The 14,854-nt window shown below is 41.2% G+C and overlaps 3 non-coding genes across 3 annotated transcripts; 2 read left to right on the top strand and 1 right to left on the bottom strand.

Annotated features, from left to right (window-relative positions):
• Positions 1–1,906: 1,906 nt before the first annotated feature.
• On the top strand, positions 1,907–2,011 carry LOC114908245. The gene has a single exon (XR_003796934.1). It is a non-coding gene; the product is annotated as a U6 spliceosomal RNA (small nuclear RNA).
• A 2,355-nt stretch (positions 2,012–4,366) lies between these two features.
• Positions 4,367–4,439, bottom strand: TRNAR-CCG. The gene has a single exon. It is a non-coding gene; the product is annotated as a tRNA-Arg (tRNA).
• Positions 4,440–11,328: 6,889 nt separating this feature from the next.
• Positions 11,329–11,400, top strand: TRNAA-AGC. Its single transcript has one exon. It is a non-coding gene; the product is annotated as a tRNA-Ala (tRNA).
• The last annotated feature ends 3,454 nt before the right edge of the window (positions 11,401–14,854 follow it).

Genomic DNA, 14,854 nt, shown 5'->3' with positions numbered 1-14,854 from the left:
TTTCTTACTTCCTTTCCTCCTTTTCTCATTTTCTCTCCTCCCCTTTTCCTGGTCACCTCCTCATAACTGACCTCCCCCACACCCTGACTCTTTTATCTTTAGCTGAAGGTGGTAGTCAAGCCTGAATTCTAAGCCATCTGAGAGTTACTCATTTTCCCTTGGGTATCTCCCATGTATATGTACACATGTTAATAAACTTCTGTTTGTTTTTCTCTTGTTTATCTGACTTTCATTACAGGGGACCCAGTCAAGAACTTAGAAGAATAGAGGGAAAATTATTTTTTCCTCCACTACAAATTGTAAAATTCTACAAGCCTTTTCTGGGAGAGTCTCAACCATTGTTTCATCCATAAAAGAAGTAGGAAAGCAAAGCTAGACTGGAACCTGGTTACAGATTGTGCTGAAGAGGAAAGCAATGAACATTTGTTACAGGTTTTAGAGCCCAAGTTAATCTAGAGAGGTTGTAGGATATGAGTTAAATACAATCAAGTGATGACTCTTCAAAAGCGTCAAACTGTTGAATTCTCCTGTCATAGAAGTTGAGGAAGAAACACAGTGACTGAGTAGAACTGTGAATACTTGTGGCAAAAGGCCAAGGTTGTTTCAAGTTCTTTGGAGCTATGTTCCAAAGAACATATCATAAGACCATCTACTTCATGCTTTACTTCCAGGATTAAATGAGACAATGTGTGCAAAGTGCATAACTCTTCGTAGCACAAAGAAAGGGGTCTGTAAATGCTATGTGTAGGTAGAGAGGCAAACAGCCAGTTAACTCTGGTGGTGTCGAGGAGTAAGTTCGAAAGTTTTAGCGGCTTCTCTGCTTTCGATGCAGGAAACTGAAGCGGAGGAACCACTGAGAAGGCGAGACAGCCAACGTCCTAGAGAGGACCGGGAAGTAACCTTGGTTTTTGTAGGCTAGGCTTGCTTTAGGAGTGGCCTCTTTAGGATAAGTTAATTTTTACCATTCCCATCTGGAGCTGCGGGGAGGAGGTCGGATTCACTGGCCGGAAGGGTGGGGTGAGTCAGGGGTGAAGTGGTTCCCGGCTGTGTGGAGACCTTGGAGCTCCAGTTGGGGCCCACTTTTCTGCTCTGGCGCTCTCGGACGTTTCAAACTTGGGACTTCTTTGTGGTCCTCCGCGTCGGTCAGACTCGGGTCCTGGGACCACCTGCTTTAAGGCTCGTCTGCACACTTTCTGCAGATCCTCAGCCCCTCTTCCCCTTCTCAGAGGTGGGTGGGTGGGACTGGAAGTGCCAAGCTTCTAATCTCTTGGTCTTTCTGGTGACCAGCCTTATTCTGAGTCTATCTAAGGGCACCACCCTAAGTTACCTCATTAGGATAAGAGCAAGGATAAGGATAAGATAAGGATGTGACTGACAAACCACACTCCTATCACTATGAAATCCCAAGAGTTTGAGGAGCTTTGTGCCAGGAACCAGGGACAAAGACCACATATATTTATTATACCACACTCACTTAACATTAGCAAATCCATCAGGGCATGCCCAGGCATGAGTTGGCTGGAGCTTGGTTTAGCAGAGATAAAAGTTTACAGTCATACTCCTTCAGGAAAGAGTCTCACCCAGTGACCAGTTCCGAGGTCCAGCCTGACTCTTAGGCAAGAATGAAGCATATTTCATTTGAGCCCATAGATATTTGAAACCTTTGAAACTCAGAAGGTAGGTGAAATATTGGAAGTGTTCGTTCACTCTGAGACTTCCCTTGTAAAAATAGTGTTTTGTAATATTCATGATTCCCTGCTTTCTGTCTCAGGAAAAGATGCTCATTATATCCAGAAAGGTTTATAAAACACATGATTGTGTACTAGCTAAAAATTGATTGGAGGGTAATAGGGAATGAGTACCTGACTTGTTTGGCTTTTAAAGTGTGAGTAAATAATGCAGAATCATGCTCGCTTCAACAGCACATATACTAAAGTTGAAAATGATACAGAGATTAGCATGGCCCTTGCTCAAGGTTGACACGCAAATTTGTGAAGAGTTGCATAATTTTAAAAGAAATTAAAAGTGAAAATATCAGTAAATGGGAGTTTGACTAAGCTATCCTCAGAATGATACATTTCATCCTAGCCACTGAGTTCATATGATGCACCTAACCAATACTAACCAGTGTAAAGCATGTCTAAGATTTAAAAGGTGAAGTTAAAATTCAACTAAATTGTGGATAGCTCCAGCTCAAATTTAAAAAGATACTTTAAAAAAATGTGGAATACCCAGCATAGAAATTAGGTTCAGAGGGGACCAAACTATAACCACTACAACACAGGCCCAATATCTCCACTGATGAGTAGATATACAGTTGTCCCCTGCTATCCATGGAGGATTGGTTCCAGGACCCCAGTGGATACCAAAATCGATGGACACTCAAGTTCTGTATATAAAATGGCATAGTTATTTGCTTATAACCTATATACATTCTCTTACATACTTTAAATCATCTCTAGATTACTCATAATACCTAATAGAGAGTAAATGCTATGTAAATAGTTGCTGGTGCATGGCAAATTCAAGTTTTGCTGTTTGGAACTTTCTGGAATTTTTTTCAGAATATTTTTGATATGGAGTTGGTTTAATCCATGGTTGCAGAACCTGCAGATATGGAGGTCTGACTGTAAATGAGATGAGTGTGGTACACCATCAGAGTGTTCCTAGGAAAGCAATAGTACAAGTCGCCAAATCTGATTTCTCTTTGAAATTTAGTATTCAGTTAACTCATCAGCTCTAGTATCATTCAGTTTCTTATAAATTTGTTGTAGAACGGTAGCACTTTATTGAAATGACACATTGAAAATTCCTATTTTAACCCCATTTCATCCATTTTTATTACAGAAATCTCCCTTTCATGGAACATGAGGTGAGAAAGAGACTATATTTCACCACTTAAAATAGCATGCCTGTAGTTCTCTGGTGGTGCAGTGGTTAAGAATTCACCTACCAATGCAGGGGACACAGGTTTGAGCCCTGGTCTGAGAAGATCCCACATGCCATGGAGCAACTAAGCCATGTAGATCTGGACTATGTATCTTTGGTGAACTTTATGTAACTTGTCACCGTGTCATTTTGATGAATGATCCTTTGTCTTGAGGATGTATATAACTGTATCACTGACCTCTAACAAGCAGAACAGTCCTCAGAATTTTCTGAAAGACTGTCTCCCAGGTTATAATCCTTATGTTGGCCTGAATAAAATTCTCTTTTTCTTCTTTAGATGGACTTGATTAATTTTTCATCTACATTTGTATAAGTGGAATCATACAGTATTTGTCTTTTTGTGACTGGTTGATTTCACTTAGCATAATGTCTCCAAGGTCTATCCATGTAGTAGCATGTGACAGAATTTCCTTCCCTTTTAAGACAATAATATTCCATGGTATATACCATATTTTGTTTATCCATTTATCCTTCTAAGGCTGTTTGGGTTTAATTTCACCTCTTGGCTATTGCGAATAATGCTGCTATGAACATGGGTACAAATATCTCTTTGAGACTCTGCTTTCAATTCTTTTGGATATAATACCCAGAAGTGGAGTTGCTTGTCGGATCATACCATAGTTCTATTTTTAAATTATTTGAGGAACCTCCCTGCTGTTCAGATCCATTTATGGCATTTGCACTCTTGCTAAAACTAAACCTATCATGGCTACATAGAAGTTGCTGCAGAGTACAGTTCAATTGGAATAAAAGCCTTTGGTGGCTTTTGCCTTTAGGCTTCTCTCTGAGATTGCTATTTGGGAGGTAGAGGCCATTATATTTAAGGTAGCTAATGAAAATCTGGAGAACACCTATTTCAAACCATTTAGAGCCACAGTAGTAGAGAATCCTAGCAGACACCTTGTTTCCAGAAATTTAACTCACCATTACCCCATTTAATTGATTTTTTTAGTGACCCCTTCCCTCCACCCCACCACGAAAAAAGTTCGGTATTTTAACTTTGAAAAGACCAAATGCCTTCATATTCTCAGCGAGTTAGCACTATTATTCCTTATGCCAGGAATAATAAAACTCTGTTTAAAGGAGCCCCCATCCCTTATTTTTGATCTCAGCCCGTTGCTTATTTCTTTGATAGGACGTGAAACAAATTTTAGTTATTTTGTTTCTGTTTATTTGATTTCATTTGTTGGGTCCGGTAGAAAGTAAGCTCCTTGAGGACACGTGGTATTTCCTCCTTGTTCATTTGTAAAATACTCGTCACACACCAGGCCTCCAATACCTAAATGTTATATAAGAGTTTATTTATTGAACTCACATCAGCAACAAGAAGGGAAAGGAAGCAAATCAGATTTTAAATATCTTCCAAGCTTTATCCAACCCGGCAGTGAATGAGACCAGCAAAGGGAAAAAAAAACGACGACCACGAAGGGACTCGAACCCTCAATCTTCTGATCCGGAATCAGACGCCTTATCCATTAGGCCACGCGGCCAGCTGACGGGAGACTGCTCTCACGTAGCGTACAAAAGGTATGTAAACAGGAGGGGGAGGGGGCTTTTCTACCGCGGATTCTGAAGATCTAGCTAAACAAGAGTTCTCAAAATTCACCAACAGTTAAACTATTTCCAACACCGTCTAAAAGTTGTAAAAACTAATACATAAATGTCAGGAACTGTTAGACGGTTCATCGTTGTGGACCCTGTTGAAGTCTTTGATTAATGACTTCGAGAGGTGGGGTAGAGAGGAAGACTTTGAGTCTAGAGCTGATGCTGCATCCCTTATGGAAAACAGCAAAGAGGAAGGAGTGAGCACAGATGGTGCATTCGGAGGGGAGTCTGAAGGGAATAATGGAGGTGCTGGAGGAAGCACAGAGATAGCCTGGAAGCTTCATAGAAAGTTCTCCTGTAAGTGCAAGGTTAGCTTAAGCCTAGAAAGGAATAGTTTATTCAGTATATATATATATATATATATATATATATATATATACACACATATATGCTTGTAGGTTTAAAAAGAACGGAGTGAATGGACGCTGTCAAGGAACTTGGTGATTTCCATGCTTGACTTGGATACGTCCCAAATTTGACTTGTTTTTGACAAGAAGATGTCCACTGGTTCGTTTATGGGTTAAGCCACAGAGCAATAGGGTTTTTTGAAAGAACCATGCTCATCAAAAGTGTGGGTGGAATAGGAAAGATGTGAAACGTCCAGCCCTAGAAGTAAAGCAGTAACACTCATGTATCCATTTACTCAATGGTTTTGGTTTCTCGAAAATGGCCAGCTATTTGAAACAAAACCAAATCAAAGAGAAATTTCTCCCCTCCTTTATCTTACACTCTTTCACAAAAAGACTTTTCCCCACCAACGTCTCCCATCCCTCCCACTGTTTTCTCCTACGGTATCTTCTCTTGGGGTTAACACAAAACTCAAATTATCGCCTAACCTGTCAATCAAGATTTTTGGAGTGCCTACTGTAGACTTTGACATCTCGCTCAGGGCTGGAATCTAGGGACATTGATGAGGGAGAGACTACTGAGGGTGGGGTGGAGGGTGTCCCAGAATGAGCACGAGATTTGGAGTAATAACAAGTGTGCTTCCCTGTCTTTCCAACACAAGATTATATAAACTGTTGCAGAGCAAAAAAAGTGACAAATATTTGCACTGCTGTAAAAGTAACTTTAGGATTAAAAACCTTAGAATTTACATTTCAGAGAGGAAAAGAAGAAATGAGGGAAGATATAAAGCTCAACGAACTACAGACCTGCCGTTTTCAGTTCTATTATGGACCATATTGCAGAAATTAAACCATTTGGGCACATAATTTTAAGAAAAGAACATTCTAGAGTTAGTGATTTTATTAATAATCCTTTGGCCAAGAGTGAAAATACAGACTGAAGGAATCTTAATACCCTCTACTAAACAAATTTAGAAAATTGAAGGCGGACTAGGGATACTAGCTGGGAATGAGTTTTGCATAGCAATTAAGTTGCACTCTTTGGAAACTGGTGGTTACATTCCAGAGGAGAAAACAAACTTTTGAATTCTAAACTCTTTAATGGATTCTCTTGGATTTTCATCTTAGCAGCCATACCATTTGCAAATAAAAATTGGCCTCCCCTAACCCAGTTTTGTACTTTTTATTTCTTTTACCTCTTCTTTGCCTCTTGTTCAAGTCTTTAATACATTTTTTAATATTAAAAAAATGGAAGTATAGTTGATTTACAATTTAATCTATTTGAGGTAATTTCTGTGTATGATGTAAAATAGTGCTCCAGTTTCATTCTTTTGCATGTGGCTGTCCAGTTTTCCCAACACCATTTATTGAAGAGACTATCCTTTCCCCATTATATATTCTTGGCTCCTTTGTGTGGGTTTACTTCTGGGCTTTCTATTCTGTTCCACTGATCTAGGTGTCTTTTTTTTATACCATACTGTTTTGGTTACCATAGCTTTGTAATATAGCTTGAAGGCAGGAAATGGATGCATCTAGCTTTGTTCTTCTTTCTCAAGATTGCTTTGGCTATTCAGAATCTTTTGTGGTTCCATAAAAATTTTAGGATTGTTTGTTCTTTTTCTGTGAAAAGCACCATTGGAATTGTGATAGGGATTGCTTTGGGTAGTATGGACATTTTAACAATATTCATTCTTCCAAACCATAAGCAAGGCATATCTTTCCATTTATTTGTGTCTTCTTCAATTTCTTTCATCAGGGTCTTGTAGTTTTCAGGGTACAGGTCTCTCACCTCCTAAGTTAAATTTATTCTAAGGTATTTTCTTGATTGGTGTTTTAAAGAGTGAGTAAAAGTGAAGGTCCAAAAATAATAATATAACTTCATATATTTTGCTTTAACTGAAACATCACCAATCTTTTGAAAAGAGAGAGGAGAAATTCCTTATAAGTTTCTTTCATCATATAAGTTTCTTTCACACTTAAAATGTGTCTGGTACAGATTCCAGTTTCTATTTATTTCAAGGGAGTGAGAACTTCAAGACGTTTTGAATCTCAGTGGAGAATCCTCTTAGATTTTTATATTTCCTCCCTTCTTTGTTCATGGTGATATTGCATTTTATTAACAATTGCTGCCTTTATATGCAATCTTTGCAGCTTTAAAAATTAAGGTTAAGCTACTAACGGGGTTCAGGACATGCTACCTCAAAATGTGGTATCTTGGTATATTGAATATTTAAGCCGAAGGAGTTTGAGAAAACAGGTTATAAAACTCTCAGGTGGAGGTGCCTTCCCTATACCTGGAGGGAAAGAGCATCCTTACCTCACATCCCCTACAGACAGAACTGTGATTTCTCTGCTCTTTCTCTGTAATTCTGATCTTTCACCTGTTTGTTCCATTTAATCCAAAATCTCTTTCTCCTTCAAGAGCAGTTACATTCTTATTCTTCCAAATACATGTCTTTTCTGTCATTTCCATGGTTCCTTGGAAGGGCAAGAGATAGTACCTACCTGCCAATCTCCTTGCCCTAGCCCATGGCTTCCCTGCTCTCTTTTACTTTTTCTCCATCCTTCTTATCCCCCAGTTTTAATTTCTTCAAAATTAAGGGGTTATTGTAATAGTTCTTTGGCTGATGAATTCACAAGCAACATTTGTTGGGTGGAGTATCGGTTGTGAAAGCATGTGCTGGCATGGGACATTGACACGGTGGGGGTGTCCTATTTTCAGCACTCTGGAAGATTTATTTTCCCAGCATGGGCTGGCAGCATGGAGCGGTTGATTTTTTACCCAAAATGATTCTAAGCAGGGAAATCATTTTAATTTAATCACTTTAATCTCTGTCCAGCAGCTCTACATAAGGATCATCACTAGAGATTACTTGAGGGTGGAAGATATGACTTCTGTTTCTGTGAGCTGCATACCCCTTGTTTCATGGTGGAGGTGATTCCATGCATTCCACCACATCTACAGTTACTTCCTCCACGGAAGTTTTGAATTCCTCAAAGTCATCCATGAGGGTTGCATCAACTTCTTCCAAACTCCTGTTAATGTTGATCTTCTGACCTCCTCCTATGCCATGAATTTTCTTAATGGCATTTAGAATGGTGAATCCTTTCCAGAAGATTTTCAATTTACTTTGCCCAGATCCATCAGAGAAATCACTATCTATGGAGTGGAATCTTAAACCAGTCAATCTGGAATTACCTAGTCAACACTAGTGAGATAATCTGCCTGATAGACCCCTGCCATCCTCCAAAGGAAGGTGACCTTGCCACAAACAATCCACTCTTTGCTAGTAACATCCTTGTCCTGCTCCCTCCTGTCTGTAAAAGTCTTTCACTTTGTACAGCACTTTGGAGCTTCTTTCTATCTGCTAGATGGCATGCTGCCTGATTCATTAATTGTTGAACAAAGCCAATAAGATCTTTTAAATTTATGCAGTTGAATTTTGATTTTTAACAATGTCTAAATTCAGAAATTTTGTTTTTTTCTGAAAACCTTGTAAAGCATAAGCATTTTTCTACAGTCTGTCTTCTCACCCTCTGCTTGGGAATCCCAACCAAACATAAAAACAAGCAAGCAAGCAAAGTCAGTGTTTCCCACTGCTGTCCCAGCAGCCCAGGTCTAAGCAGACAGCGTCCTTCTTTAACACTCAACACTGTTCCCTGACAACCACATAGATTGGTTTCCCTGCTGCACTTTAGAAAGACACCTATATTCGGTTACATAACTTCCAACAGTAGGGGATGAAAAATAACTTTTCCTCTACCTTCTAAGGTCTCAGCTGAGCCCCTGTAACAAAAGACAGATAAGGAAAGAGCAGACATATTTATTAACGTGTATATCTCATATACACATGGGAGACACCCAGGGAAATGAACAACTCTCAAAGAAGCAGCTTAGAATACATGCTTGATCTTCAGCCAAAAACAAAGAAAGAAGTACGTGAGGAGTTGACCTAGAAAAGCACGGTAAAGGAGGGTACGGTTTGTTAGGCAGATTTAAGTCAGGGCCTTCTCCACTGATGAGATTCTCTTATGATTTAGATTCTACAGAGGTTGTGAATTTTGGTCCCAGGAACCATCAGCAAAATCTGAAGACCTGTTAGAACTGCAAATTCTCGGGCCCGACCCCAGACCCACTGAATCAAATTCTGGGGATGATGTCCTCAATTTATATTTCAACGAGCCCTGCAGATGATTCTGATGCACCTAAAGTTTGTGAATGACTGGACTAGTAGGACCAATGCCTTCTGCTCTCTCACCTTAGAGCAAGGGGCCTTTTTTCTCTCCTGCCTAGAGAAAGCGCAGGAGCGATAGGGATCTGGGACACTTCTACTCTTCTGCGCATCCAAATCCCCAGCGTCTTGAGGAACCTCCTCTGCTGCACTCTTCCTCCCACCTTTCTGCCTCCTGCTCCTCACTTCCCTTCTTGTCTTTCTCCTCCTTCTGTGTTAACTTTCCCAGGATCCTAGTTCATTCCAGTTTCTGTCCCTAGATTTTCAGGCCCAGTTGTTCCCAAACTGGTCTATCTGATTCAACTGAGGGATATTTATTATTTTTTAACATTTATTTTGTTGAAGTATAGTTGATTTACAATGTTGTGTTAATTTCTCCTGTACAGCAACGTGATTCAGTTATACACATGTATATATACATAGATATACATTCTTTTTTCATATTCTTTTACATTATGGTTTATTACAGAATATTGAATGTAGTTCTCTGTGCTATACAGTAGGACCTTGTTGTTTATCCATTCTATATATAATAGTCTGCATCTGCAAATCCCAAACTCCCAATCCTTCCCTCCCCCCCTCCCACAAGTCTGTGAGTCTGTTTCTGTTTCACAGATAGGTTCATTTGTGTCATACTTTAGATTCCACATATAAGTGATATCATGTGGTATTTGTCTTTCTCTTTCTGACTTACCTCACTTAGGATGATAACCTCTAGGTCCATCCATGTAGCTGCAAATGGCATTATTTCATTTCTTTTTTTATGGTTGAGTAGTATTCCATTGTATATATGTACCACATCTTTATCCATTCCTTTGTCGATGGACATTTAGATGGCTCCCATGTCTTGGCTATTGTAAATAGTGCTGCAATGAACACAGGGGTGCATGTATCTTTTCCAATTACAGTTTTGTCCAGATATATGCCCAGGAGTGGGATTGCTGGATCATATAGCAACTCCTAATTTTAGGTTTTTGAGGAACAAACGTTCTGTTTCCCATAGTGGCTGCACTAATTTACATTCCCACCAACAGTGTAGGAGGTTCCCTTTTCCAATTGAGGGACATTTAAATAACATAAGATTCCCCAGCAGAGCCGGAGATTCTGAGCGCACTCAGCGTCTAGGGAGTGGGGACGGAAGTCCGTAGTTTTATTAAGCTCCTCCAGGTGATGTTCCATCTTTAAGGACCGCAGAAGTGTTGTATAAAAAACACTTATATATCCCTTTAACCTCTGGGTCTGAGGGTCGCCTGTGGCCCATGCTTTGTATGTGGCCCCTTGTCTATCCGACACTCCCCGCCCCGCGTGCAAATCCCCTGGGTCTCGACAGGGTCTGAGTCGCCGGGATGGCCAGGTCCGGAGCTGGGGAGGAGCCGAAAGGAAGATCGTGATTTCAGGTCTTCAAGAGTCCCACAGGTGTGAGAGAGAATCAGAAGAAAACTTAGGAAAAGGATTTAGGATTTACCCCAAATACTCATTTCTGGGTTGACCCTCGTACCCAAAGCCAGAGAACGGCGGGAAGCGCCTGATGGTTGAACCTCGGAGAGTAAGGGGTCTAACGACTGCAGGCGCACTGACAAGCCTACTCCTTAAAACGCCTTCCTTCTGCGTACTTTTCACTCCGTGGAGGATTCGGCCCGAAAGGGGGCGCTATAAGGCTGTCGGTTTCTTTCGCTCCTCTTCCCGGTGCGCGCTTCTCGGTGGTGCTCGCGATCCCAGCCGCCATGCGGTTTCCCGACTCTGAGGCTGGACGCCGGAACCTACCGGAGTTGGGGGCTGCGACCGACGCGGGCCTGTCTACAATGCCCCTTCAGTCTTCTCTCCTACCTGGACCTGAAACCCCATGACACCGTTTAGACTTTCTTCTTTTTATCCTCCTGCATTGTACTCGGTTTTCTGGCAACCTTTTTAAGCAGAGGTCTTATCCCAGACCTTTCCCTGGGGGCGGCCAGTCAGGACTGCTCCCTTCTCCACCGGCAGGTGGCCGTCGAGCTGGCGTCCGAGAGGGTTACCAGTAGTGGGAGAGCTCAGGACCAGACGGGACTTTCGGTAAAATGTTTAGTTTGCCTTCTCACAGCCTAGCGACAAGACAGTATCCAGTATAGAAAATTCAAAGATTGAATTTGTTGAAGTAAAATTTCGTTGAAAATATAGTAGCGGGTCATAGGAACATTTCTGAGCTTCTTTTAGAAGGAGGGGGTGTAGCTCAGTGGTAGAGCGCGTGCTTAGCATGCACGAGGCCCCGGGTTCAATCCCCGGCACCTCCAGGTTTTTCTCCTTTAACAATTAATATTTTTAGTACTGAATCGTTCCTGGGCACCTTCTCGTTTGCTGAGAATGTCCGCCGTCTGGCCTCTTTTCTGATTCTTTTGTTCCCTTCAGGTCTTTTAAGTCACAGAAAAAACAAGGAAAACAAACCGACTCTATTTTGTTTTTAATATGGACGCGTTTTTGCTCTAGGGCCGTGGCACCACACTGGGTAGCTGAGTCAACTAGCGAAAGACACGATTAAAGAGGCTGGGGGAGCACCAAACCGCTCAGGACTCCAGAAACCGAAAAACAAGCGAGGTACCAAATTAACAAGCACAATTACATAGTTACGTTTCGCAGTATCATCTAAGGGCAAGAAACACAGAAAGGAGAAAAAACAAGAACAAATGTGAAGTCCATTTGAACTTTTGAAAATGTGAAGGAAATTTTCTTTAGATTCCTTCGTTTTCGGAGCTGTTCCTGGGTGAAGGAATAGATACTCGGAGAGGAAAGCTTTCCTATGGGTTTCCCTACCACTCTCTTCCCATTACAGCCTCCCTTTCTTCTTTACTCCATCTCTCCGGTTTTATACATTATATGCATTTCTTTGACTTATTGTTCCTGACTTTTTTTTTTCATGGTTCCTGACTTTAGAGTAACTTTTAAAGTACAATGTAAGCTTTGGATCTAGATAGAAGTTCTTTATTGCGTTAAATAAGTTCTCCCCTTTTTACCTGACTTGAAGTAGCATGTGATTGGCTAATTGTAAAAGATGAGTTAAGGAGGGGAATCAATCAAAAAATAAAGATACACACTCCTACCCCCTATTCTTACCACTCCTGTCTCCATCCCGCATTTTGAAGGGCCTCACACATGCACGTGTGAACATCTCACACACACTTCCAAGATTCATACATACCCTTGGCCCTTCCAGGGCCACCTCCTAGGCCTAGGACCATGCACATTAATGTCATGGTCTGCCCCCAGGAGGATAGATTCAGAAGGAGGCCTGTGCAGGGCCTGGAAGAAGGGAGGATCAGAGCTGTTTGAGCAGAAAATTCTAGGAACCCTGGTATCATTAGGGAGATACTTGGCCAGGAGAGGCCCCAGGGCATAAGCACTTTTTGCCCAGGCTAAACCTGCCACTGAGTGTTTGCTCCAGAGTTTAAGGGTATATTTGTGTTTAACAATACCTGAGGGACTTCCCTGACTGTCCAGTGACTCAGGCTCCTTGCCTCCACTGCCAGGGACACGGGTTCGATTCCTGGTCGGAGAACTAATATCCCGCATGTTGCAAGACCTGGACAAAACAAACAAAAACAATACCTGAAACAGTCCTTTCCCGATGTAGTTCTAAGATTAACCTTTCACGCTGTCTTTTCCAAGATTCTCAGTTTCCTGACCCATGTATGTGTGGGTCTGGTAGTATCTCTTGCAACTTGTACCTGCTAGACTGTATACTTGACAATACTTGAAAAGTTGGAATGTAATGTAGGGGAGGAAAACATTTTCCTCGACCCTTTTAGGGTCCCTGACTAGGTCTGAAAATTGAAACAATAAAGAGAGATTAACAGGAGAAAAGCACGCAAATTTATTTAGTATAAGTTTTATTATGACATGGGAACCCTCATAAGAAAATGAAGACCCAAAGAAGTAGTTAGACCTGTGTATTTTATGCTAGGTTTGAGGCATAGTGGAGAGTCATGGAGGAATATGATAGATGATGAAATAAAATTCATATTTTATGATAAGACAAGAAAAATTTAAACATGAATTTTTTCTCTGCCCTTTTGGGTGTCCTCTCTCCCCTTTAGTGTGTATCGTGCATCTGCATTAACCAGACCTCCTTAGGAGATAACATCCCTCCTTAAACTTGTAAGGGGTCAGGATGACCCACTACTTGCTTTGTACATGCAGATCTAGATTGTGTAAACTGTCACTATGTCATTTGACGTATTTATCAATGACATATTGTCTCAAAAACTTATATAACTGTACTTTGAACTCTAATGGGTGGAACAGTACTCAGAGCTTTCTTTTTTATAAGTTTATTTATTTTTGGCTGCATTGGGTCTTCATTGCTGCGCGTGGGCTTTCTCTAGTTGCAGAGAGCGGGGGCTACTCTTCCTTTGTGGTGCGTGGGCTTCTCATTGTGGTGGCTTCTCTTGTTGTGGAGCACAGGCTCTAGGCGCACAGGATTCAGTAGTTGTGGCATGCGGGCTCAGTAGTTGTGGCTTGCGGGCTCCAGAGCGAAGGCTCAGCAGTTGTGGTGCAGGGGCTTAATTGCTCCGTGGCATGTGGGATCTTACTGGACCAGGGCTCAAACCCATGTACCCTGCATTGGCAGGAGGATTGTTAACCACTGTGCCACCAGGGAAGTTCCTCCTCAGAGCTTTCTGAAAGACTGTCTTCCAGGTTATAATCCTCAGGTTGGCTCAAATAATATTTTCCATTTCTTTCTTAGATCATCTATAGATTAATTTTTCATCGACATAGGTTAAGGACATTGTGGTAAATGGGGGAAATTTAGCAAGGCTTGTCTTTTAGGGGTCTTCTTTCTTCTTGGCATCCCTTTGTCTTTGGAGATAAGGGTGTTTCTTTCCTGCATACGGAGAGTACCTGTCACAGGTCACCTTTTATGACCTGTTTCAGGAAAAAAAGGTAATGGAGGGAGGTCAGAGTGCCCTTTCTGCTTCTGCTGTTTTCTCAAATTCCTTCAGCTTAAAATATTCAATATGCTAAAGTGTCATATTTAGGAGTTGTATGTCTGGAACCCTGTCAGTAACAAGATAGAATCTGTCAAAGGAAGAATTGATCTAAACTTTATAGATTTCTCTAACAATGTTATATGTTAAAGGTTTATGGGGATTTTGTGGCATAGATCATATTATCTTAGTGTTACCTGAAAACTGAGTTCACCTCTTGGTGAGTGTTGAGCCAAAAGACACAACCAAGCCAAAGAGTGGGAGAAGGAAGGATTTACTACTTGCTAGGGAGAACACTGGGGATATTTCTCAGAGCTGTGTCTCCCTGAACGGCAAAATTGGCGAAGTTTTAAGTTAAGGGTACATGCATATTCACGAAGGGGCTCAAGCAGGAGAGAATTCAGCATAGAATCGGGGCAAAGGTTGACAGAGTCCAGGCTCTAGTTGATTGAAGTCACAAGGGTTACCAAAGGTCAGCATTATCGTTCCTTAGGTTCCAGTTAGTCTGGTGGTTGAGCGCTAGAGAAGGTTTGGATCTGCACAACAGTTCAAGAATGTGCTTCAGGCTAATCTTTACCTTTGAAACAAAACTGGGAGTCTTTACAACTGATATATTGCCTCTGATATGGTTATTTCCCTGTTCTGATAATAGCTGTTTGTTCTTATATTCTTTTGTTCCCCTTAAAATCATTAACTACTGAGACTTCTTCTTCTGCAAGGGCAAGCACTGTGGCCAGGCTTAGATCACAAAATGGCTTAGGCCTAA

The sequence above is a fragment of the Monodon monoceros genome, unplaced genomic scaffold (assembly GCF_005190385.1).
Source record: "Monodon monoceros isolate NGI ecotype Baffin Bay Population unplaced genomic scaffold, NGI_Narwhal_1 Super_Scaffold_3, whole genome shotgun sequence".
NCBI classification, from domain to species: domain Eukaryota; kingdom Metazoa; phylum Chordata; class Mammalia; order Artiodactyla; family Monodontidae; genus Monodon; species Monodon monoceros.
The sequence above is the reverse complement of the archived record's forward strand: the minus strand, read 5'-3'. Positions and strand labels throughout refer to the sequence as shown.